Here is a 25,266-nt window from a genome sequence, read left to right as displayed (position 1 = left end):
GTGCATCAGCATTTTTTCTGGATGTCTAATTCATCAACATTGGTAGTTTTACCTCATAGGTTCCAGATCACTTTTGCATATTCCAATTTGCCATTACTCTTCCCTTCACTTCATGTCACCTCCACTTTCTTCCCAAACTGGACACTGTGAGGCATTAGAAACAGCAGCAGATGCATGAGCTACAGACTTATGTAGGTTTTATCAGTACCCATAATTGCATAATGTTTCTTACTGGCTTTTGTGTCTCTGATTAAAACACACTGACACAGGCTGACTGGGTACACATGAGTAGCAACATGGAAGCCCATCCTTCTGGTCCAGTCAAGCAGCATAATAAAACTCAGAAAAGCAAGCAGCATTGAGTTCCAGGATCCGTGCAGAGGGATAGCAAGGGCTGTCTAGCACCGAAAATCCTAAGCAAGAAGGTAAGAAAAGAGCTCAGTAGAATAGACCAGAGGCATCATGCCAGTCAGCTCTGAAAGCAGAAGAAAGAGGTCTTTCTGGCAGAGAAGAGACAGTTGGGTGGCAAGGATGACCTTCCTCATCAGGTACTGGTGGTGTCCCTGCACAACAGGATTTCCCTGCCAGAGGACTTTCACGGCTTCAGGATAAGGACACTGGAACACTACACTGAAATGAGTGAAGTAGCACCAATAGTTTTATGCTGTTATGCCCTGCATTGAAGCATCAGGGGTTTTCACAGCTGCAAGGCCAGGGATCTGCACACTGTGTTAGACATGGCTCAAGTGGCAGATTCCATCCTCTTCCTTCTTGGTTTACTAGAAGGCTGGAACAGCACTGGGTATTACTACCTTTTCTGCCTCTTTGTTCAGGGCCTTCCCACCTATATACACCCACTGTTGATGCTGTAGCTGGTATGGAGGAAGACCTTAAGATCCTAATGAAGGCAGACCCTGATAGACACGAATCTTTGTAAACAGAGGTCATCCCAGATCCAATGGAAGCTAACCTGTCCCACTAAGGAGGAGCTGAAAGAGGCAAACTATTTCTTGAAGGAAAGTCCCAAGGTGGTAAAGAAGGTTCCCAAAGGGATATCAAATTAGCGTGTAGAATAGATTTTGGATGAGGATGGTGGAAAGTGGTGGGGAAGATGAATATGATGACATGGGACATGAGGATTTTATTGAAGAGGAATCTCAGGAGGAAAATAGTAAAGAGGAACAGAGGGAAGGATATGAAACTATGACTACCGGAGTAGTCTATGACAAGAAAGTGGAGGAAGAGGCTGAGGAAGAAAATGTTGGAGAAATATAAACAAGAAAGACTGGAAGAGATGTCTCCAGATGAAGTAGATACCCACCCCCCCCTCCCATGACATAGCTGCGAGAATTCAATTTCAGAAATACAGAGGCCTCAAGAACTTTTGGACATCTTCATGGGATCCTGAGGAAAGCCTTCTTCAAGATTATGCTTGGAACTTTCAGTTTCAGATCTTTACTAATACTAGGAAGTGCATTTTAAAGAAATTGAGGGAAAAAGAGATTGAAGGAGCTGAGGTTGGCTGATATGTCATGCTTCATGTCTGAAGTCCGTCTCAGTGGTTCAGTACTTCAAGCAAGGAACATTCTTGATTGCACTTTCTCTACTAGCTGATGACCAGAGATGTCAGTAGTGAATCTGGCGCTGAGTCGACACCCTGGCAACACTGAGCCCGTGAAAGCTAAAGAGGAGCTGATCTTCCAGGTGGGTTCAGGCACTTCCGAGCCTCACCTTTATTCTCTGCACACTGCAGGGATAAACATAAATTTCAGAGATTCCTAACTGCTGATGTGGCTTTGGTGGTGACACTGTGTGGCCCAATCACTTTTCCTTCTGCATTTGTGCTGCTTTTCAAACAGAATGACAACAGGATGCACAGTCTCATTGCCACAGGCCATCTATTGTCAGTGGATCTAGAGAGAATGGTTGTCAAGAGAGCTGTTTTGAGGGGTCATCCTTTCAAAATTTTTACTAAGCTGATGGCACTGCGTTGCATGCACTTCAACAGAGAGGACGTGTTGTGGTTCAAACCAGTGGAACAGAGAACAAAGTGGGGCCACAGGGGACATATCAAGGAGCTTTTAGGTACTTATGGCCACATGAGTGCAGTTTTGATGGGGAGCTAAAAATCTCAGGACACAGTACTGACGAACCTCTATAAGATGAATTAATTTTCTCCAAATGGACTTCTGATCCGTATATACCAGAACCAGTACCATGGGTGAAAAGTGGGATTTGGTCAGCAGTGCCTGAGTGGACATGGAATAATGGACCATGGCTACTAGTCAGCACTTTAGGGATGGGAGCCTATAGGTTTTGACTGGGCAAAAATTGTGTTTTCTACTTTATCCTAGAGGTTTGCTGCATTTTTTTTTTTCAAAAGGCCTTTCTTGGCCTTGACATGTGCCTCAGGGAACTATGGATGTTTTTCTATTGCCACTTAAGTTAAAAAATAACCTATTAAATGTTACTAAAACATCTACTTTCCATTAGGATTTTTGAAAACTGTTTAAGGAGAGAAGATAAAAAACTGAAGTAACCAGGAAACAAAATTTCCAGGTGTTTACAGACACCGAATCCCCTCTGATCTGTGTACACTAAACAGAAACAGATTGACAAGGAGCTGGTTTTTCATCCTGCTTCACCCAGGTTAGGGAGGTTAGGTCTACATTTTCACCGCCCTGAGGACAATACAAATGTGGTTTTTTTTCCTTCTGGAGACTGAAAATGCTGGGGCGGGACAGCAGCCGCCACAGTTCGACAAGCAGATCCATCCTCTCTCATACTGCCAGTAGGCTGGGCTGCATACTGTTGGAATGGAAGGGAGGAAGAACTGGTGAACTGGAAGAAGGGGAAAGAGCCTCACTGGTTGGCCTTTACAATTAAAGGGCAGATGGGGTTATATGCTCAGTCTGAATTTGCTTCTTGTCATATGTATGTGCCTGCCATTGAAGGGCAAGGATTTTTTTTTTTTCCATCCTAACTCTGCTTCTGCTGTTGAGAGATTTGTCTTAATACACCTGGGATACCCGCCCACCTTTATTCTCTCAGCATGCTGCAGCAGATAAACATAAATTTCAGAGATTCCTGACTACTGACATGCCCTTGGTGGTGACAATATATGGCCCAATCACTTTTCTTCCTGCATCTGTGCCGCTGTTCGAACAGAATAGCAATGACATGCACAGCCTTATTGTCTCAGGTAATCCATTATTGTCAGTGGATCCAGACAGAATGGTCACCAAGAGAGTTGTTCTGAGTGATTGCACCTGTGGCATGGACTACCTTTGTGAGGATGGTCCAGAGAAGAGGACTGTGAAGAGGCACTGGGGTTAGGTCCTTTTTGGTAGATAATTGTGAGATTCCAGGAATCCAAAAGTGATCTAAAATGGTAAGTGTGTTGGCACATTCTTTGTCTCCACAGATTCCCACTTAGAGGAAACGGTACAGCCAGAAGAAGGCCAGATTAGAACCATTTGAAATATGAATCTCAGGGCAGGAAATTGTGTGTGTACGTGTGTGTGTGTGTGTGCGCGCGCACACGCGTGCATGTGTGTGTGCATGCATGTGCATGTGTGTGTGTGTGTGTGTGTGCATGTCTTATAACAATTATAGTTTGAGAACTAGCCAGGAGGCCATGATGGCTGGAGTGGAGTGAGCAAGAAAGAATGTGGTAGAATAGTCAGAAAAAAGTAGGAGCTAGATCACAATTGTCAGTGGTTCTCAAGAGCACTGGAGGATTTTTTAAAAAATACTCTTGCTTCAGAAATTCCTATTCAGTTGATCTGGGCTAAGGTCCAGGGACAGACAATTTAAAAAGTAGCCTAGATTACTCAAATGAAGTCATATATATTGAAAACCATATATTTAAGCACTTTGGCTTTCCCTCTGAGATAGGAAGCTAGTGGAGAATTTTGAGCAGAGGAGTGCCATAATGTGATTTGCATTTCAAAAGGAAAGGAATATAGGAGATGGAGAATAGTCTCTAGAGAGCATTTAGGAGATACAGAGAGATCAGTTAGGAGGTTACTAAAAGAATGCAAGAAAGAGATAATGGTGCTTTGGACCAAAATGGTATCACTAATAGACATCTACATGGTGGTCATACAGAAGTCTGGATGTCAGTAAAGGTATAGATGTGTAAATTTTGCCATGTGCAAGATTTACGTATAGAATAAATTTTGAACGGGTTTATACAATATCAGCTTTTCAATAGCAAAGTCTGTAAAAACATAACAAAAAGACCAGTTGTCTCTTCACTTGTTTATAAATGTTAATAATAGACAAAATAACCCTTGAAATATTGTTAAAAAACGATAACTCATATGTATGCTACTATTTTTAGTGTTTACTTTTGAGAGAGAGAGAGAGAGAGAGAGAGAGAGAGAGTATGAGTGGGGGTGGGGGAGGGGCAAAAAGATAGGGGGACATAGAACTCAAAGTGAGCTCCAGGCTCTGACCTGTCAGCACAGAGCCTGACACAGGGCTCAAACTCACAAACCATGAGATCATGACCTTAGCCAAAGTCAGATGCTTAACTGACTGAGCCACCCAGGTGCTCCTGTACGCTACTCTTTATAACAGGTCTAGATGCATTATAACACAATAATCACTATTTAAATTACTGGCTAAAAACACATAATAAATACAGCAGAGCCTCAAATGGTTCCTCACTGTCTAGTTTGCAACATAAATAATTTTTGAGCATTATTAATGACAAAAATAACATAGTAAAACAGATTGTTTTCCAGATGGCAACTGACTTGCACTCTTTCCAAAACCATGGATAAGTTAGTAAAAAACCTAATTTTTGGGGCGCCTGGGTGGCGCAGTCGGTTAAGCGTCCGACTTCAGCCAGGTCACGATCTCGCGGTCCGTGAGTTCGAGCCCCGCGTCGGGCTCTGGGCTGATGGCTCAGAGCCTGGAGCCTGTTTCTGATTCTGTGTCACCCTCTCTCTCTGCCCCTCCCCCGTTCATGCTCTGTCTCTCTCTGTCCCAAAAATAAAATAAACGTTGAAAAAAAAAATTAAAAAACCTAATTTTTAGATAAATTTACTTGAAGCCATTTTTGCAGTATACATTAAGAATACCATTAACTTTGAAGGATGTATCATAAGAAAAAGTATGTACTCATTACCTTGAGAAGAGAACTAGAGCAGGAGGGAGAATTTAGAGAGGAAGTATGGTAAGAAGCAATGTTGAGGTATAACGTTATTTTTTAAGTGCAATGACTGATATCGTAAAACCATAGATGTGTTTCTCTATCTGGAAAAATACCCAAATATATAATATGGAACACTTAACTCCATGCTTTTATAAGCCTATATATGATGTTATATTTTAATCTCCTCATATTACTCCATTAGTAAGAGACAGATTCCTGCCCTAGGGTTATAGAGATGACGAAACACATGACACTTGAGCCTGGACAGATAGGATTGACAGCAGTGTATCAGTCACATATATTCACAGTCTGATGGAAGACACTCCACGCCATGCAGGGCCATGTGGTAGTTGCACATGGGAATGGAGTGAACAGCCAGGCTGTGGGAAGTGGGCTGCATAGTATCAAGAGAGAGGAGTGTCCCTCGCTCCTTAGGAGGATGTGATTAGCTTATTTGCATAATTCTGTGAACAGGGAACTGAAACCCACTACAAAGAGATAAGCAGACACTGTACCTGGTCTCTGAGTAAAGGAAGTTTGTTAGGCTACATGACCTTATCTGTGGTTGTAGATGGAGTGGGAAATTTATGTTTACATTTGAGGCTCTCTCCATATTATCAGATGTTAAGGCAGCATGTGATTTTAGTTTTAGGCCTCATCCTGTAAGCTAAGAGAAGACACCAATATGTATTATCTTTGGGGCTTCTTCTATGTCCCTCTAAAAGAACATGCTTCTGGTAGCCACACATGGAACAGACATGTGGTTGAACTGCCCAGACAGAGAAACCCATGAATAAGAAATGAGTATATCTGATTTTGTGCATGTGTAATCATTTACTACTCAACAGAAACTAATATGGTAATCAATAAAAAAATTTTGACATGTATTGTGAAAAATCATAAGAACAATCTGTGAACACACATATGAATTTCTGATCGTGTGCATTTAATTTTTCTGAGAAGTGAACATTTCTAAGGCTTACTCTCTGTAAGATGAGTAAGCCCCACACTGTTACACTCTCCTTGTTACACCTTATTTTTCTTAGCGTATGGATATAGTTTAAGTCATTAAATTTCAGTGATTTGTATACTGCTTTTAAGTTTAACAAAACCTGTCTGTATATCTAAACAAACATTTCTTAAAGCTTTGTGTTGATTCTTTAGGGTAGTTCTTATATTTATATGTCAAGGTTCTCCAGAGAAGAATAATTGGTTCACATGATTATGAGGGTGAGCACATCCCCAGATCTGCAGGATGGGTCAGCAACCTGGAGACCTAGGAATGCTGATGATTTAGTTCTAATCCGAATGCTGTCAGGTTCCAGATACAAGAACTGATGTTGCAATTTGAGTCCAAAAGCAGGGAGAAGAAAAAGGCAATGTTTCAGTTCAAAGGCAGTCAAGCAGAAAGAATGATCTCTTACTCAGGGAAAGGTCAACTTTTCGTTCTATTCAAGCCTTGAACCGATTTGGTGAGGCCTACCGCATTAAGAGGAACAATTTACTTTACTCAGTCTACCAATCTAAATGTTAATCTCTTCCAAAAACACTCTCAGAGACACATTAAGAATAATGTTCAGGGGCACCTGAGTGGCTCAGTCAGTTAAGTGTCAGACTTCAGCTTAGGTCATTATCTCACAGTCTGTGGGTTCAAGCCCCATGTTGGGCTCTGTGCTGACAGCTTGGAGCCTGGAGCCCCCCTCGGATTCTGTGTTTCCCTCTGTTTCTCTGTCCATCCCTCGCTCACACTCTGTTTCTCTCTCTCTCTCTCAAAAAATAAATAAACATTACAAAAAAAATAAAATAAAATGACATCAATTTTATCTTCCAAATATTGTAAAGAAAAAAAAAGAATAATTTTTGGCCAAATATCTGGGCATCCCTTCAATTTGACACATAAAATTGGTTACCATTAATTATGTATACCAAAACCTACTTGAAACATTTCTCAGTGTATCACATTGATATAGGAGTAATGGTGGATTAGTGTACGATCCAAGTGCATTCAGAAGGCAGATAAAATAAAAATTACATATTTGTAAGTTCCTGAATCACAAACTATAGTTAATATATAAGAAACTAGAAATAGAACTGATTAGTTTAAATTTTGCTTGTTCATTATAGCCATTGATTCATTTTTGCCAAATTATGTATTATCAAAAGTGATATAATGATTTCTTTTGATGTTACAGTTTATCTTTAAGGACTTTATTTTGCATCTATTAAGATCAATTGACCTTAAAATAATATATCATAGGAAAGAAAAAAGATTGGATTTTAAAAACAATAAATAAATAGGCTAAATTAAAATATAGCTTATAGAAGACATACAGATGGCCAACAAATACATGGAAAGATGCTCAACATCACTCATCATCAGGGAAATGTAAATCCAAATACAATTACCTCATACCTGTCAGAATGACTAAAATTAAAAACACCAGAAACAACAAGTGTTGATGAACATGTGGAGAAAAAGGAACGCTCATACATTGTTGGTTGGAATGCAAACTGGTGCAGCCACTGTGGAAAGCAGTATGGAGGTTCCTCAGAAAGTTAAAAATGGAATTACCCTATGATACAATAATTACACTACTGTGTATTTACCTCCAAAATACAAAACACTAATTCAAAGTGATACATGCACCTCTATGTCTATTACAGCATTATTTATAATAGCCAAATTATGGAAGCTGCCCGGGTGTCCATCAACAAATGAAGAGAGAAAGAAGATGTCATATATATTGAGGCACCTGGGTGGCTCAGTTGGTTAAGCGTCCAGCTTTGGATTTTGGCTCAGGTCATGATCTCACACTTCCTGAGTTCAGTCCCCACGTTGAGCTCTGTGCTGACAGCATGGAGTCTGCTTGGGATTCTCTCTCCCTGCTCTCTATGCCCCTCCCCTATTCTCTCTCTTGTTCTCTATCTCTCTCAAAACAAATAAATAAACTTTAAAAAATATTATATAATACACACACAATGGAATCAGCCATAAAAAGAATTAAATCTTGCCATTTGCAATGACATGGATGGAACTGGAGAGTATAATGCTAAGTGAAATGAGTCAGAAAAAGACAAATGCCATATGATTTCACTCATATATGGAATTTAAGAAACAAAACAAAAAAGGAAAAGAAAGAGAGAGACAAACCAAGAAGCAGACACTTAACTATAGATAATAAACTGATGGTTATCAGAGGAGAGGTCAGTGAGGAGAATGAGTGAAATAGGTGATGGGGATTAAAGAGTACACATATCATGATGAGCACTAGGTAATGTTTAGAATTATTGAATCACTATGTTGTACATCTGAAACTAATATAACACTGTATGTGCACTATATTGGAATTAATATTAAAAATTTAACAAGTATGAAAGAGAAATATAGCTTTTGTTCAAACAGTAATCTCCACCTTAAAAGCTTACCTTGACAATACTATGACCAAATTATGATTATAATAACATTTCATGATTTTCCAGGAGATTCAACATATTAATTAAATTAACTATAATAGCTAAAATTAATGGACACATTTTGAAATATCTGAAAATAATCAGATATGTGTTCAAAATGCATATCCAGATATATTCACCATATCAGTATCTAAAACAGTAAAACTTAGGGAGGGAGGCAAACCATAAGAGACTTAAATACAGAGAACAAACTGAGCATTGATAGGGGGTGGGGGAGAGGGGAAAATGGGTGATGGGCATTGAGGAGGGCACTTGTTGGGATGAACACTGGGTGTTGTATGGAAACCAATTTGACAATAAAGTATATTAAAAAAATAAAAATAAAACAGTAAAACTTTATAAATTTTTAAATATTCATTTGCAGATGAAATATATTACAAATGCAGCATATTCATAGTATCTCTTCCTAACTACATATTAGGGCGGTGCAATATTATAGTACACAGGTTTAGAATATATAAAATTACATGAGAAAATATTTATTTTGTAACTCAGTTTATAATTTTAAGTGTTAGAAGTAGTCTTACATGTGTACCATTGTGATTATATCACAAAATAATAAGTGTCGAAAAGATTTTTTTTTTTAAATCTGGGAAGAAGTTAACCTAAATTTTAAGAGTAAATATTTCCAGGTGTGTCTGGCTGGCTCAGTCAGTGGAGCATGCAACTATTGATCCGGGGTCATGTTTTCAATCCCCACGTGGGGTGAAAAAAAAGTAAGTATTTCCAGATTATGGGCTCATGGGTGACCTGTATATTTCTCTTCTTTTGACATGTGTGTTTTCCAAGTGTGTAGATTGATCGCAATAAGTATTAACATTAAAAAAATTTTTAATATATGCTATCAGTCTTTTCATAAAAAAAAGTCAAGCTAATGAATTCACAGTTTTTACACTGATGTTAATAAAGAAATCTACATACCAAACCAACAGCTATATATATTTTGTTTGAATATTTTCTTCTAATACAAAGGGGAAAGCAGGATAAACTTCAGTTGAAACTTCAGTAAATCTAATGTTCTCATTTCTAAGACAATTTTGTTGAGGTAATAATAGTTGTTCATTCTTATAATGAAAATAATGCCACTGTTTGGAAATGTAGCTGAATAACCCTGTATAAATAATTTTAAGTGATAGAATGATTCATGTTTTATACTCCCAAGGGAATAAACATTCTCTTTCAATAAATTTATGGGAATTCTTTGCAAGAAGACCGGAGGAAATTTTTAATTCAAGGAAGTAGTGTTGGAAACAATATAATCAGATGCATTTAAAACCATAGAATAATCTGATTACAAATTGAAGAAAAAAATAAGATAAATTCCCTTTTCATTGGGTTTTGATTACACTTCCCTATGACCAAGGTTTCTGACAATATTTTCATATGTCACAAAACTTCCCATTTGATTGCAGTATAGACATGTTCTGTGTCCTACTGAAGCTTACGATTCAGTAGAGATGATGCAGAAGACATTAATCAAAGATTTCATATATCTTTACCCTGTGTGGTAAGTGGTTACTAAAGGCAATTGTGTCATGCGTGTGGTGAAATAACAAAAGGAGAGAGACAGAAGAAGATGATTTTGTAGTGTGTTTGGGAAGGGACAGGAAGAGTGAGTGAAGCTTGAGGAATTTTCTAAGAAGAGGGCAAATGCATTATAATAGTGAAAAACTATGAAAGTTGAAGGAACTGAAAGAGAACCAGTGGTAGCAGAACCCAGAGAGTAAGAAACCCAATAATGCAGGGCCAGGGAGGCCAGCAGAGTTATAAGTCTTTATAGACTAAGAGTATTGAGAATGGCATGATTAAATCTGCATTTTTAAAAGACAGCTTTCGGAGCAACTGGGTGTCTCAGTGGGTTAAGCATCCAACTTCAGCTCAGGTCATGATCTCACAGTTTGTGAATTTGAGCCCCACATGGGGCCCTGCACCAACAGTGTGGAGCTTGCTTGCTTGGGATTCTGCCCCCCCCCCCCGCCCCGCCCCGCCGCCCTTCTCTGCCTTTCCCTGCTTGAGCGTGCTCACTCTGTCTCTCAATCTTTTAAATAAATTTTAAAAGACAGCTTTCACTGCGGGGTAAGAAAGAGTTTGGGAAAAGACAGGAACAGATAAAAGATCAATTGGGAGTATGCAGACAGAGAAACTAGGACTTGATTGTAGAGCTGGAGAAGAATGAACAGGTTCAAGGAATATTCATGCAGTAAGATCAAATAAATTTGGATATAGATCTTTTTTTGAGAGCTGGGAATAAAAGGGATTCTGTCTTATTAAACAGGATGGATATTGTTCTTATTTATTGGAAATTAATAGGAGTTTGGGAGTGGTAGATTGGAAATGGACAGATTGTGGATTTTCAGATTGTGAATTGCACTAACCTTTTTCTTACTATAACAAATGGATTAATAACAGTGGATTCATGATGAATAAGAAAATATGCTACAATGAATTTTATAGGATATTTAGAAGACCAGTTCAGCTACTTGTGGAAAAAAATAAAAAATACATTTATATATCTAATATTAGATTATATAATTTTATATATATATATATATATATATAATCATCCTACTTTAATGTCATAATCTCCCAATGTAATGGCTATAGAGTAGAAATAGAATGCATTAATTAATTATATAGTATATAGAATATAATGTATATAGAATATAACGTATACAAAATAAGGTGTTCAATAATTTATCTTCATGGGTTTATTCTCATCCATTGTAACTGCCCTTCATCATAAACATGCAGAAATGGGAAACATTTAACAAATTTGCAGTCTCTAAATTAGTAATATCTTTTATTTTATAAGGGAAGAAGCTGTGGTCACTAAGTTATTTCAATTATAGTACATACACATTTTCTCCCATTGTAGTTGGGAGAAATCACAGCCACCTAGCCTCCTTTACTGTTTGTTATGAAAAGCAAAATAATTGTGTTTTGATTAATAATTATGTTTTAAGTGTGTACAAGTGAAGTGATAAACAGTGGGACAGAGAGGCACAGCATGTGTAATTGAGGAAACTGCATGATTGACAATATTGTGTTACACCAGGAGATAGACAAAAATCAATTTAGCTGAAAATTGGAGGACCTGCTACTCAAAAGTAACGATGCATAAGACAAACATCTTCATCGATAATTTTTCTCAGAAGAGCAGAAACACAAAACATTCATCTTTTCACTTCTGAAAAGTTCAAAAAAAGTGATAAAACTTGGAGCAGTAGACAAGAAGTTAGAAATTAAAGCCTGGGAATGATACCAATTTTCTTACTTTAAATGAGAAATTTTATCTGAAAACTACAAATTAGTAGGTCTTAGATGGGAAATACTTTTTAAATCAATTTTGATGACCTGACTAGGTCAGGTCATGACTCTTAGCTTATCTTGTTTCGTCTAAGAAGAAGTGAAACATCTAAGTGTTGAAGAGTAAACAATGAAAGTGCTTTTAAAAAGTGCCTAAATCTATTTTATCATTGCCACTGTTGTTTCGGTTTTAGGTGCATTTAAACCCATACTATACAATACTTATTACTCATTTACAGCCAGGACACCTGATGTATTTTATGCTTTGTAATTGGGTTTCCTTTAATGTATAAACACCCAAATTATGATATAATGTAATATCATCTTATAAATGAGGAAAGTGAGATTTGAGATAAACCTGCTTAAAACAAAAGTGTATGTGGCCTAGACAATTTGCCATGAATTATATTCATATTTGATGCTTTCTGTCAAGAATTAACATGGTTGTTTCAGAAAAATGTGTTAGGCTTTCTGGCCTTTGTTTTTACTTCTTGTTTTGGTTTGGTTTTAACCAATAGGACTTTGTCATTTTGGATCACACACATACACACACGCCCACTTACACACATGCACACATCTCTTTATAGCTAGTCTTACTAGATAGTTCATATTTATTAGAACTTGTAAGCTGAATTACCAAAAAGATCAGCTTTAAGTTTCAAGTATGTCAAGACTAAGTGATGTATTTTAGGATGTTCTCCAATTAATAAGTAAAACAAAATAGATTACAGTTGTATGAATTCTGTTTTTTTCTTTCTTTAATTTCCTTTGGATTAATCTACCAAATTAAAAAAATGTTATCTCTAAAGATGAAAGATATTAAATGAGACAGCAAAATACTTTTATCACATGGAGGAAAATAAAAATTAAAGTATATTTTAAGTGGTAAACAATAAACTCTATGAAGTCAAGAAAACTTTTTTTTTGAAATTGGTTTTATTTGATCCCAAACACTGCTTTCATCTATTCACTGTTGAACTTTCCCTTCACAGTGGATAGCAAATTTTTAAATTACATTTTGGTTTGATTCCATGCTATTCCTATAACTTTAAGCTATTAGAACAATCTTATTTTGTATTGATACAAATTCTAGTTTATTTTCAAAATTTCAAACTTCTTTTAGAGCTTGATCTTTTCCCTCTCTTCAGGAAAAGCTCAAGCTGCTTAAAGAAGGGCACATGTGTTGTGCGGGAGGGTATATGTGGGTGTGGTTAAAGTTGGGGCTTCAAAAACGGATGTGGCTTATTTTGAATCCATCTTCCACATTACTCTTCTCCCAACTAAGTTATCCTGGGTTGAAGAAGGAAAAGATACAAAGAAAGCTCAAGGCTCTCTGATAACTGTAAACATGAGATGAAGCCACCCTAGTGTGGCTCTTGTCCAGCCTGGTTTCTTTTGATGATGGTGGCCTCTGCCAATGTCTCTATCTTCATCAAACATTTCACACTATTTAACTCTTCCTCCTTTAGTTAGTCTCTGTGATGTCATGTTCTCTGAGTTTTCCTGATTCCTCACTTTCATTCATTTGTATTTTCCTTGGTTGTATCCTACTTCTTTTCTCTATTTTTTTTTATAAGTGTAGCTACTACTTGTCACCATAAAATACTATTACAATACCATTGACTATATTTCCCATTCTCTATTTTTTAAAAAAACTTTATTGAGGTATATTTTACAAAATATATATGTTTAAAGTGTATGACTTCAAGTTTTGATATGGATATGCATTGTGGAATAATCATCACAATCAAGCTAATTAACATATCCATCACTTCACATCATTACCATTGTATTTTATTTTATTTTTTTTATAGGGAGAACACTTAAAATCTATCCTGGTAGCAAATATAATATAATATTGTTGGGGCCCCTGGGTGGCTCAGTCGGTTGAGCATCTGACTCTTGATTTCGGCTCAGGTCATGATCCCAGGGTTGTGGGATTGAGTCCTGCTTTGGGCTCTGCACTGAGCATGGAGCCTGCTTGGAATTCTTTCTCTTTCCCTCTGCCCCTATCACCCGTTTGTGTGCTCTTTCTCTCTCTTAAAAAAAAAATATATATATATACACACACATACATATATATATATATATATATATATATAATATTGTTAACTATAGTGCCATGCTGTGCATTAGATCCCTAGAACTGATTCATCTTGTATAACTACAACTTTGTACTGTTTAACAACACCACTCTATTATCCCCCCGCTTGCAGCCCCTGGCAACCGCTATTCTACTCTTTGCTTCTATGAGTTTGACTGCTTTAGATTCCACGTATACCTGAGATTATTCATTATTTGTCTTTCTTTGCTTAATTTCACATAGCATAATGTCCTCTAGATTCATCAATATTGTCAAGAATGGCAATTTAAAAACTCTGAATAATAGTCTTTTGTGTATATATAACATATATATGTTTTTCTCCTATGTCTTTGTCACTGCCCCAGCTCTGGTTCAAATCCCCAATCTGCCATTTCCTAGCTGTGTGGCCTCATGCAGGTTACCTGACATCTCTGAGCCCATGTTCCTGTTCTGTAAGATGGGAATACTCACACCTGCTTCCAGGACTGTGATGAGGAAAGCATGGTATCATCCCTGTAAAGCACCCACACAGGGCCTGGGACACAGAAGCCTCTGTGAAGGAGGATTTCTTCCTCCTTTCTTCTCTGGCTGTAATCTGAAGCCATCCCCACATCACCTCTGAGCCCAGCCACAGCTTCAGCTCTCACCTTACTATTGCTTTTCAGCATAGTTTGAAATCAGAAAGCATGATGCCTTGAGCTTTGTTCTTCTTTCTCAGTATTGCTTTGGCTCTTCAGGGTCTTTTGTGGTTTTATTCAAATTTTAGGAATTTTTTTTCTATTTGTGTAGAGCATGCCATTGGAATTTTGATTCAGATTGCAGTCCGCTTTTTGGCTAGCATTCATTATCAGTAGGACAATCTCCATGGTTGTTTTACCTAGGTCATATTGTATGGGTAGTGTGGGCATTTTAATGATACTAACTCTTCCAGTCCATGAACAGAGAATGTCTTTCCATTGATCTTCTTTAATTTTCTTCTTCAGTAGTTTATAATTTTCAATATGCAAATCTATCATCTCTTTGTTTCAGGTTTTTCATAAGTATTTTATTCTTTTTATGCTGTCATAAATGGGATTTTCTTAGTAACCTTTTCAAATAGTTCTGTTACTGCATAGAAATGTCATTGATTTGGGCATGCAAATCAGTGTGATACACCACATTAACAGAAATGAAAGATAAAACCTACATAATGATTTCAATAGAGGCAGAAAAAGCATTTGACAAAATTCAACATCCATTCATTATAAAAACTCTCAACAACATATGTATGGGAAGAACTTAACTAAATGCAATAAACTCCATACATGTAAAACCTATAGCTAATATTATAGTCAATGAAGAAACACTGAAAACTTTTTTTCTCAAGGATCTACTACAGGGCAAGGATGCTCACTCTTACCACCTCTATACAATATAGTGCTAAAAGTTCTAGCCAGAGCAATTAGACAAGAAATAAAAATAAAAAGAATCCACACTGAAAAAAAAAGGAAAATTATCTGTTCGCACATGATATGATCATATATGCAGGAAAACCTAAAACTTCAACAATAACAATAACAAATCTGCCAGAACTAACAAATCCAGTAGGTTGCAGGATAGAAAATCAACATAAAATATTAATGGCATTTTTGTCTTTACTTTTAAATGTTGAAGTGATTCAGACCTCACAACTCTTTTCTCCTGTATCTCCACTCACTAAGAGCTTTTGTTGAGGCACCACCTCAAACCTCATCTCCTGTTAAACCTTAGAAATTAGCACCACCATTTACTTACTAGGTTATGTAATATCTTAAAGTCTACTTTGACACCTTTTTCTTCCAAACCATATTTATTCACTAAATCTAGCTTTCTACCTTTGGAACATATCTTTCTTAATAGATCTCTTCATTTTATTTTACTATTCCATATTTTTTCCTAAATCTCTAATTGCTCATTTCCAATCTTCTAGCAAATTTTCATTCCTCTTCTCCTCTCCCATTTTTAATGCTTGTCAGTGTTACTCCAGGCACTCCTTTATTAATACTTTGTATATTCTTCCATGCTCTTTCATAATATCAAATAACAACTATGTTCTGATAGTCCCTGAATCTGTATCTCCAAGGCAAACACTGTCCACCTAAGATGTATGTCCACTCTTCTTCTGAGACTCTTTACTTGCATATTTTAGGGAAACCTAAAAATGATACAATACCTAATATTTATTGAGTACTTATATACCTGGCACTAATCTTAATTTTTTTTTAAATTTTTTTTTCAACGTTTATTTATTTTTGGGACAGAGAGAGACAGAGCATGAACGGGGGAGGGGCAGAGAGAGAGGGAGACACAGAATTGGAAGCAGGCTCCAGGCTCTGAGCCATCAGCCCAGAGCCCGACGCGGGGCTCGAACTCACGGACCGTGAGATCGTGACCTGGCTGAAGTCGGACGCTTAACCGACTGCGCCACCCAGGCGCCCCTTAATTTTTTTTTTAATGTTCATCTATTTTTGAGAGAGAGGCGGGGGAGACACAGAATCTGAAGCAGGCTCCAGGCTCTGAGCTGTCATCACAGAGCCTGATGCAGGGCTCAAACCCATGAACTGCGATATCATGACCCAAGCCAAAGTCATTCACTTAACTGACTGAGCCATTCAGGCACCCCTATTTGGCACTGATCTAAATGCCTTTCTCTATTATCTCCTCAACAATCAGGTAACCCCGTGACTTGTACCGTGAAATATCCCTACTTAACGAACAAGACACAGACAGTTTAAGTAACACACCCAGAATCCACAGCCGATAAATGACAGTCCTGGATAATAAACCCAGAAATTAGGACCCAGGAAGAGCATGCACACAATAGGCCCTCTTAAAATATGAACAAAATCAATTCAGCATCTCTCCCCACTCCAGTTCACTTTTTGGCTGGAATTCATTATCAGTAGGACAACCTCTGTGGTTGTTTTAGCTAAGAAACCTGGGCTACACTCTCCCCACGCTCTCCCTTGTAGTCTCTTAATCCATACATATCTGCCGTATCATCATGTCTTGTCTGCTCTAATGTCTGTTTTTTCTTTAAATTTATTCATTTTGGGGGGCATCTGGGTGGTTCAGTCGGTTAAGTATCCACCTTCAGCTCAGGTCATGATCTCCCAGTTCACGAGTTAGAGACCCGTGTTGGGCTCTGTACTGACAGTTGGAGCCTGGAGTCTGCTTCAGTTCTGTGTCTCCCTCTCTCTCTGCCCTCCCCGACTCGTGCTCTGTCTCTCTCTCTCCTTCAAAAATAAATAAACATTAAATTCATTCATTTTTCTTCATCTCTCTTTCCCTTTCCAAAGTCAGAAACTATCATTTTAAAAATTTTCACAGCCTTTCAACCAATCTCCCTGACATCAGAGTAGACCACCTACTGTCTTTTCTCTAAACTCAGTCAAAATAATTTAATAATATTCCCATGTCACAGCTTTTAACATTTTGATGGATGTGCTCTCTAATTAAAGTTAAAAGGTAACAAATGTAGCTTATTAGGTCCGCATGATCTGGTTCAATTTCAATTCTCCAGCCTCTTACTGCCCTATTGTCTCCTACCCTCTAGAAAGAATGGCATAGTTCAAGTTTTTTCTACTTGGCAAGCTTTCTGTTACCTATACCTTTAGCTCTGCAATTTCTTACCTCTGCCTGAAACACCTGACCCTCTTACTTTGGTTGACTTTTATTCATATTCAAATATCAGTTAAAAAATTACTTTCGTCAGGGAATGTCCTTGACCCTATGTCTCCCACTGCAATCATGTGTTATAACATTACATTATAAAGTGCAGTTAAATAATCAATTAATAAATCAATGCTGCTTGTCTTCTATTGTACACCTCCTAGGTGGGCTGTTTATGAAATCTAGCTGACTGAGGGTCTACTGACTGTACATCAAAAGTTTCTACACAGCATTGTCAGTTCAATTTCTCATCTTTCTATTCTCATCTTCCTTCATAACAGTGAAATTGCCATAGGCTACTGATCTTGAATCAAATTTATCTGAAATTCAAACATAATGAAAATGGGAATTGATGAATGAAAACAAGTCACAGCTATCAATTTAGTTCTTAAGCAAATAAATTTTCAGGTTATGGAACATCAGCACTTATGCCTATAGTTAGAGGAGCAATAATATAAATGTATATAGTAGTGAATTTCAATTAATTAATGTCCATCCTGTACTAGTTAACTGTAGTAATTATTTAAATATTCAGTAATTTAAGTTGTTTCTATTATTCAGTAGCCTATTGTACCTTCTGAAGATTTCAAGTAAAGTTACTGACTCATTTCAGTGTTTATTATGAACCTGGAATATGAGATTCATGTCATAAAATAAGAATTGATTTGTAGGTATCAGAATGAGATTCACATAGATTAGTGTATGTTTTCTTCCTGTGGGGACATAAAAAGTATATACATTTCTGAGTGAAAATGGGAACTAATAAAAATAAAAATTTCTCATCTTCTCTTGGGTCTTCGTCAAAGTTAATTTTGAGAGAATCTCCTAAAGACTGTTACCAAAGCATGTAATTAGTAATGAAAAGAAACAGCTACAAATATTTTCAAGTGAGATGATGAGTTTCTTTTTTTTTTCAATATATGAAGTTTATTGTCAAATTGGTTTCCATACAACACCCAGTGCTCATCCCAAAAGGTGCCCTCTTCAATGCCCATCACCCACCCTTCCCTCCCTCCCACCCCCCATCAACCCTTAGTTTGTTCTCAGTTTTTAAGAGTCTCTTATGCTTTGGCTCTCTTCCACTCTAGATGATGAGTTTCTTGACTGAACCAACAGATAACATGGATGCTAGGTCAAGTAGTTCATCCCAAATATAGCTAATAATTCTTTGGATCAGAGTAAGTTTATGTATAGACCTGATCATTATTATTGCATTCTTTGTTATTATGACAGACATTTACTGAGAGTCAAAGATATACTAGACAGGGGCACCTTCGTGGCTTAGTTGGTTAAGTGTATGACTTGATTTTGGCTCAGGTCATGATTGCACCATCCTGAGACTAAGCCGTGCATGGGGCTCTGCACTGAGCATGGAGCCTGTGTAAGATTCTCTCCCCCCTCCCTTTGCCCCTCCCCAATTGCATGAGCACTCATTCACTCTCCAAATATATATGTGTGTGTATATATATATATATACACACACACACACACACACACACATACACACATTAGGCATTTTGCTAAGACTTTAAACTTCAAATTCTTTATTCAGTATTTCAATTTACATCTCTACAGGTAGATTTCATTCTAATGCTGATCTTTACATGCCATCATTGTTTCCATTTAAAAAATACCATTACTGATGCTTTGGTAAACCAGAGGCTTTGATGAACTTATGTGGAAATATAAAGTATTATTTATTTTTTGCTCCTAAATCATTGGGATTTTAAAATAAAAAATCTCAGAATATGTTATATCACAGTGAAAGATATATTTCAGAAGCTTTTTACATTCTTTTTAAGCCTATTATCCCTGTAATTTACATTACTCTAGAGCTAGGAAGCTATGGAAATGTGCCAGTGTATGCCAACCATTATTTTAAGTAATATTTTTGTTGTTTTAAGAAATACTTATCTACTGATATTGTTAAGATAAGAAAATTCAAGTCTTTCTTTTTGCTCAAAATGACTATAAAACCAACATCAAATGTAATAAATGAATGTATTAAAAAGTAAAATATAGTTCATTTGTGTTATAAAAATGACTACAACATTTTAATGTGTGTCTTTCAATTGCTTGTACTTATTCTCTGCAGCATTTTAAATTATTTTCCCAAATATATAACAACTAATACTTTTTCTCTTCCTGGTAGACACATTTTGGTGACCTATCTATTTTGCAAAAGTATTTAAAATCTTAGCAAATTGTTATAATGTTTTGGGAAAATGATGAGGTTGAGGCTATAAACAAAATCCAACCAATAAATTGTCCGATAAATTAATCAAGGGCAATTTATTTTGATATGGGTAAAATTTTAGCACCTTGTTATCTCTCTATTCAAAATGACATTGCCATAAAGAGAATTCAAGATCTAAGAAAATAATCATATTTGCTAATTTACACTAAAATTTAAAAGATGCAAGCCCTTGTGTTTTCTTAAAATAAAATAGTAGTACTTCAAATTGACCTTGCTTACCAAGCTTCTTATAAAAATTTTAGCATAAATTAATCTCCATTTCTATATAAACTACCAAGCAAAACATTGCATAGATCTTTGAACTTCATCAGTGTAATGTTGAGTCATTTGACACTTTAATTTGTGGTTTACTTCAAAATATGGAAAAGGGATAAAAATCAAAATAATTTTCAGATTTTAAAACAACTTTCAAGTGCATGCATTACATTTACTTTATAAATTTGCCATCCGGTAAGTATCAAAATCGTCAAGGCTGTCTGCAATCAGTCACAAACATATTTTTAGGTGAAAATGTTGCTTTCTGTGAATATTATATATGAGTAACTGGTTCGCTGACCTGTCACAGCTCAGACAGGTTAAAGGTAGATGAGCAGTTCTATATGCAGACACCAATAGCAAGCAAGAGTTTACAGTCCTACAGAAGGTTCATTGGAGCAGTGGTAGATGGTGGTAGTAGTGCCGGTTCCGTTCTCTTTTGGTAAACTCTAGAGGAAGCGTTTCACTCCAATCGTTAGATAGCTTCCTCCATATACGGGTATTTATAGCCATTTCATCTCCAAGTTTAGGGCATGGTGTTCAATTCTTGAGCAACAGGAAAAGTACAGTTTAGCAGCCTGCTACTTTTTTATTTTTCATTATTGTTACTTCTGTATTAGTTGTGCTGTGGTCTATGCTCTGTAAACAATCCTCCCCTAAAAGGATTGTTTTTAAAAGATGGAATTTTGTTTCTCTGTCATATCACAGTCTCAGCTACTTAGCCCAGGGCTGGCAGGAGAACTCCGTTCCATGAAGTGGCCCAAAGGCTAATTCTGTCCTCTTATTTTGCAATCTTGAAACACATGGCTTCCATCTTGAATTCTAAGATACTTGCTTCACCAGCTGCCCTCATGTCCACACCCTCATCCTGCAGAAGGATGAAATGGGCAAACGTGCGACATGGCCAATGCTTTTAAGAGCCTGCGAAGAAGTGACACGTTCTTTTTTTTTAACCTGGCAACATTGTTTTGGCCAACACGCAGCCACAAGATTACATCTGACCTTAAGAATTTGGTGGCAGGGGGAGGGGCACCTGGGTGGCTCAGTCAGTTAAGCATCTGACTCTTGATTTCGGCTCAGGTCACTATCTCGTGGTTCATGGGATCGAACCTGCTTGGAACTCCATGCTGACAACATGGAGCCTGCTTGGGATTCACCCTCTCCATCTCTCTGCCCCTCTCCTGCTCGCTCTCTCTCATTCTCTCTCTCTCTTAAAATAAATAAATAAAAATTTGGAGGCAGTAAAAGTTTAAGGTGGGTAGTGATGTGTTCAGCTACTTTTAATGCATTGTAATGCTAAAGAAATAATTAGATAATATTATGGAACAGACAATATTCCCACTTTTATTAGCTCCTTCAATTAGCTGAAAACTTCTGAATAAGTGGTGACACACCCAACTAAGAGCAAATTATGATGACTGAGTATTCCAGGCACTTAATGTGTTTTCTTTCATCTATTACACTAATAAATCCAAAATCTCGGAATGACAAATTATACCACTCTAGTCTCTAACTGTATAAACCTGTGTCCTAGCTACAGAGAATAATCCTGTGTCCCCGGAACAACTTTCATTTTTTATGCCACTTTATGTTTGGATATGTCATTTCATTTTCTCAATTCCCAGTTCTCTCAAATTCCTCCCAAACATATACTTAAAGTTCAGGTTCCTGCTGAAGAGTAAACTACTCTATGAAGCCCCCCCTTCACAGCCACGGTTGTCCACTCACTACTCAGTTCCTACAAAATCACATGCATATTTTCACTTTAGTATTTGTACACAATAATTATATTTGCGTAGGTTTACAAATGAAAAGAATTGATGCTCTGAGTTCAGGTTAACCTTATAAAGCCAAAGATTACTAACTCATTAAGCAAAAAGTACACCTACATGAATCTGACTCCAAGGATAAATTCTTCTTCCATTTATTACAATAGATACTTCTCCATTCATATTGAGAATAGTCGGCAAAATTCACAATCTGAGTGATATAGTTCAGACACTGGAAAGCATTTCTTGCACTAAGACTTATGATAGTAAATATGCTATGGTATTAATTGGAAAAGTTGCCAATTCTGGAAAACTGGGACATATTTGAAAAAATTTTGCAGTCTCAATCCCTGTAATTTCTTGTCTTCACAGGTACTAAATATTTACTTAACAAACAGTTGTATATGTTGATTAACACTAGACTTGTATATTCAGTTTATTAAATATCTATTATGTTCTTTGTATTACCTAAGCATTAACCCTACAGATTATGTTGTGATTTTAGTTTAGTTTAGTGATATGGCTAAAGTTGTAGCTATTCTGGAGCTTACTTTCAGTGGAAGACTGAGGTCAGGGTGTCAGGAAGAGGGGAGACAGACAATATAAGAAACAAATAAACAAGGTTTATTGTTTTTATTATTAAATGCTAATGTTAAATGCCATTACAAACAATAAAATAGTAGAACGATAGAGCAGAAAGACTGAAGAAAATATTCCAATTAGGTGGGAGAGGGCATTTATGCAAGAGGCCCAGGACAAAGACTTAGGCTGGAAATAAACACTATCTGTAAGTACTCAGCTAGAGAAAATATGGATACATAAGAATAAAAGAAATAGAGATAAACCTTGGGTCATTCCAGTAATTACTAGTCCAGCAGGAAAAAAAATTGTAAAAAAAGCAGAAAATGAGTGGCCACTGAAAAGGGAAACAAAACTAGAGTATGAGGACAAGGAAACCCTAAAAGGACTATTGCTAGAAGGAGGGTGTAGATAACAGTATAAAATGCTGCTGAGCAAGAAAATACAGCAAGGACAGAAACCATACCTCTAGATTTGAACAGATGCAAGTTACTAGTGCCATAGATCAAATTTATTGGAGTGATGAGTAGGGTCTCTACTGGAGTAAGTTGAGAAACAAATGGGAGTTGAAGACATAGGTATCGTGATTTATAGATAACTCTTCCAGAAATTGTGCTGTGAAGGAACACAGGAAGAGACTTGACATAAAAAGGAGTACTTTTTTTTCTGAAACTTTTCTCTCTCTCCCTTTTTCTTTTCTCTCTCCCTGCCTCCCTCCCTTCCTTTTTTCTTTCCTTCCTTTTTTCCTTTCCTCCTTCCTTTCTTCCTTTCTTCCTTCCTTCCTCCCTTCCTTCATTGGGCTTATAGCTCTATTAACAACTTTTATTCACTGTATGTAGTAACACAAAGACATACAGTCACTTGTTAAAACCAAAAGATAGTAAAAACTGCTCCTCCTCATTTCTTTCTAGAGATCCAATATACAAGATAGTGCCTATAGTTTAAAATACTGTACTGTACATCTAGAATTTGCGAAGAGGGTGGGTCTTATGTTAAGTGTTTTTACCACAAAATAATAAAAATGAATATATGTTTTGTAATAACTGCTAAAGAGGAAAGGAAACAGTATTTCATGTACTTTGTACTGCATTGAGTGTAGCAAAGTATATACAGAGAATTTATAAATGTCTTATCACGATGCCTTGTAAATGTAAAGAATGAAAACATCTTTTGTTCTGACCTAATCATGTATTTCCATCTTTCATTACAAATTAAATGTTCATATGCTTAAAAACATCATTACAAATCTTACAAACATTTAAAAAAATATTAAGGTAGTAACAACTTTATGTTATTGTGATCCTCAAAACATATACACCAATCCTCACGAGAAAACTATAAACTAATATTCCTTCACATAAATACAATAATTCTTAAAATACATTACCAAATCAAATTAGAAAAAATATAAAAATAATACAGAATTCCCAGTAGCATTTATACTAGAAAGAAATATTGGTTTTATATCCATTATATCCTTCACTGGAATTTGCCATTTTAATAGATGCAAAAATCAAAAGCTATGTAAGAATTCAGTTTATGCAAAAAATTCTCAGGCCTCACTAATAATAAAAATTCTAAGAAAACTAGAAATAAATGAGATTTTTGTCACCTGATAAAGCATTTCTATGAAAAAAATACAGCCAAACTCATAATCAATGGACAAACACTGCTTTCTATTTAAAATAAAGATCGAAGTTGACTAATCTCATCATTTTATGCAACATTGTACTGGAGATCTTTGTCAGCGAATAATGCAAGAAAATTAACAGATGTTACACACATTAATAAGAAAATAGTAAACCTTTCTTTATATGTAAATGATATGACTGTATGTGTAGAAGTCACTAAGAAAATAAATATCATTGATAAATCTTTTTTTTTAATGTTTATTTTTGAGAGAGAGACAGAGCATGAACATGGGGAGGGGCAGAGAGAGACACACACACAAATTTGAAGCAGGCTCCAGGCTCTGAGCTGTGAGCACATATCTCAACATGGGGCTCCAACCCACGAACTGTGAGATCATGACCTAAGCCGAAGTTGGACGCTTAGCCAACTGAGTCACCCAGGTGCCCCTAAATAGGCTTTTTAAATAAAATGATATGCTATCTTTAAAATTTATTTTATAAGGCAAAGGAATTGGAATAATCAAAATAAGAACCAGGCTGGAAAATAGGCATTACCTGATTTTTAACTTAATGCAAATTCTCAGTAATCAAGATAGTGTGATAATGGTGTAAGGTAGAAATACAGGGGAGTAAAGCAAAAGTGGGAGTGCAAAAATAGATCCACACATATATAGTCAATCAGTTTTCTCTAGAGAAACAGTCAGATGAGGACACAGTGAGAAGGCACTTACCTGCAAGTCAAGGACAGAGACCTGATCAGAAACCAGTCTCACTGACACCTTGATCTAGGACTTCCAGCCTCCAAAGCTGTAGGGAAACTGAGTGCTAGGATAGTTTTACTTTGCCAATATTCATACAGCTGGCTGCTGCAACATGAAATCATGAGGTTTGGGATCAACGTTTTCTTTAAAACAAATGAATCCTAAGTGACTGATGAAACACGAATTTAACTGATTTGAGCCTGTGAAAATTGCTAAGTTCAAAAGCTTACGCTAACCTTACCCCGACTTTTTGGTGCATAAGCCCTGACATTAAACCTCACTGGAACAAAAGCAACT

General features: G+C 36.6%; 1 pseudogene; it reads left to right on the top strand.

The window, feature by feature from the left end:
- The first annotated feature begins 296 nt into the window (after window positions 1-296).
- Window positions 297-2,320, top strand: LOC124507553 (pre-rRNA-processing protein TSR1 homolog; annotated as a pseudogene).
- Window positions 2,321-25,266: the final 22,946 nt, after the last annotated feature.

Source organism: Lynx rufus, unplaced genomic scaffold, assembly GCF_022079265.1.
Source record: "Lynx rufus isolate CCGP_SWC_20201006 ecotype Redwood Valley unplaced genomic scaffold, mLynRuf1.p SCAF_12, whole genome shotgun sequence".
Classification (NCBI taxonomy): domain Eukaryota; kingdom Metazoa; phylum Chordata; class Mammalia; order Carnivora; family Felidae; genus Lynx; species Lynx rufus.
The sequence above is the reverse complement of the archived record's forward strand: the minus strand, read 5'-3'. Positions and strand labels throughout refer to the sequence as shown.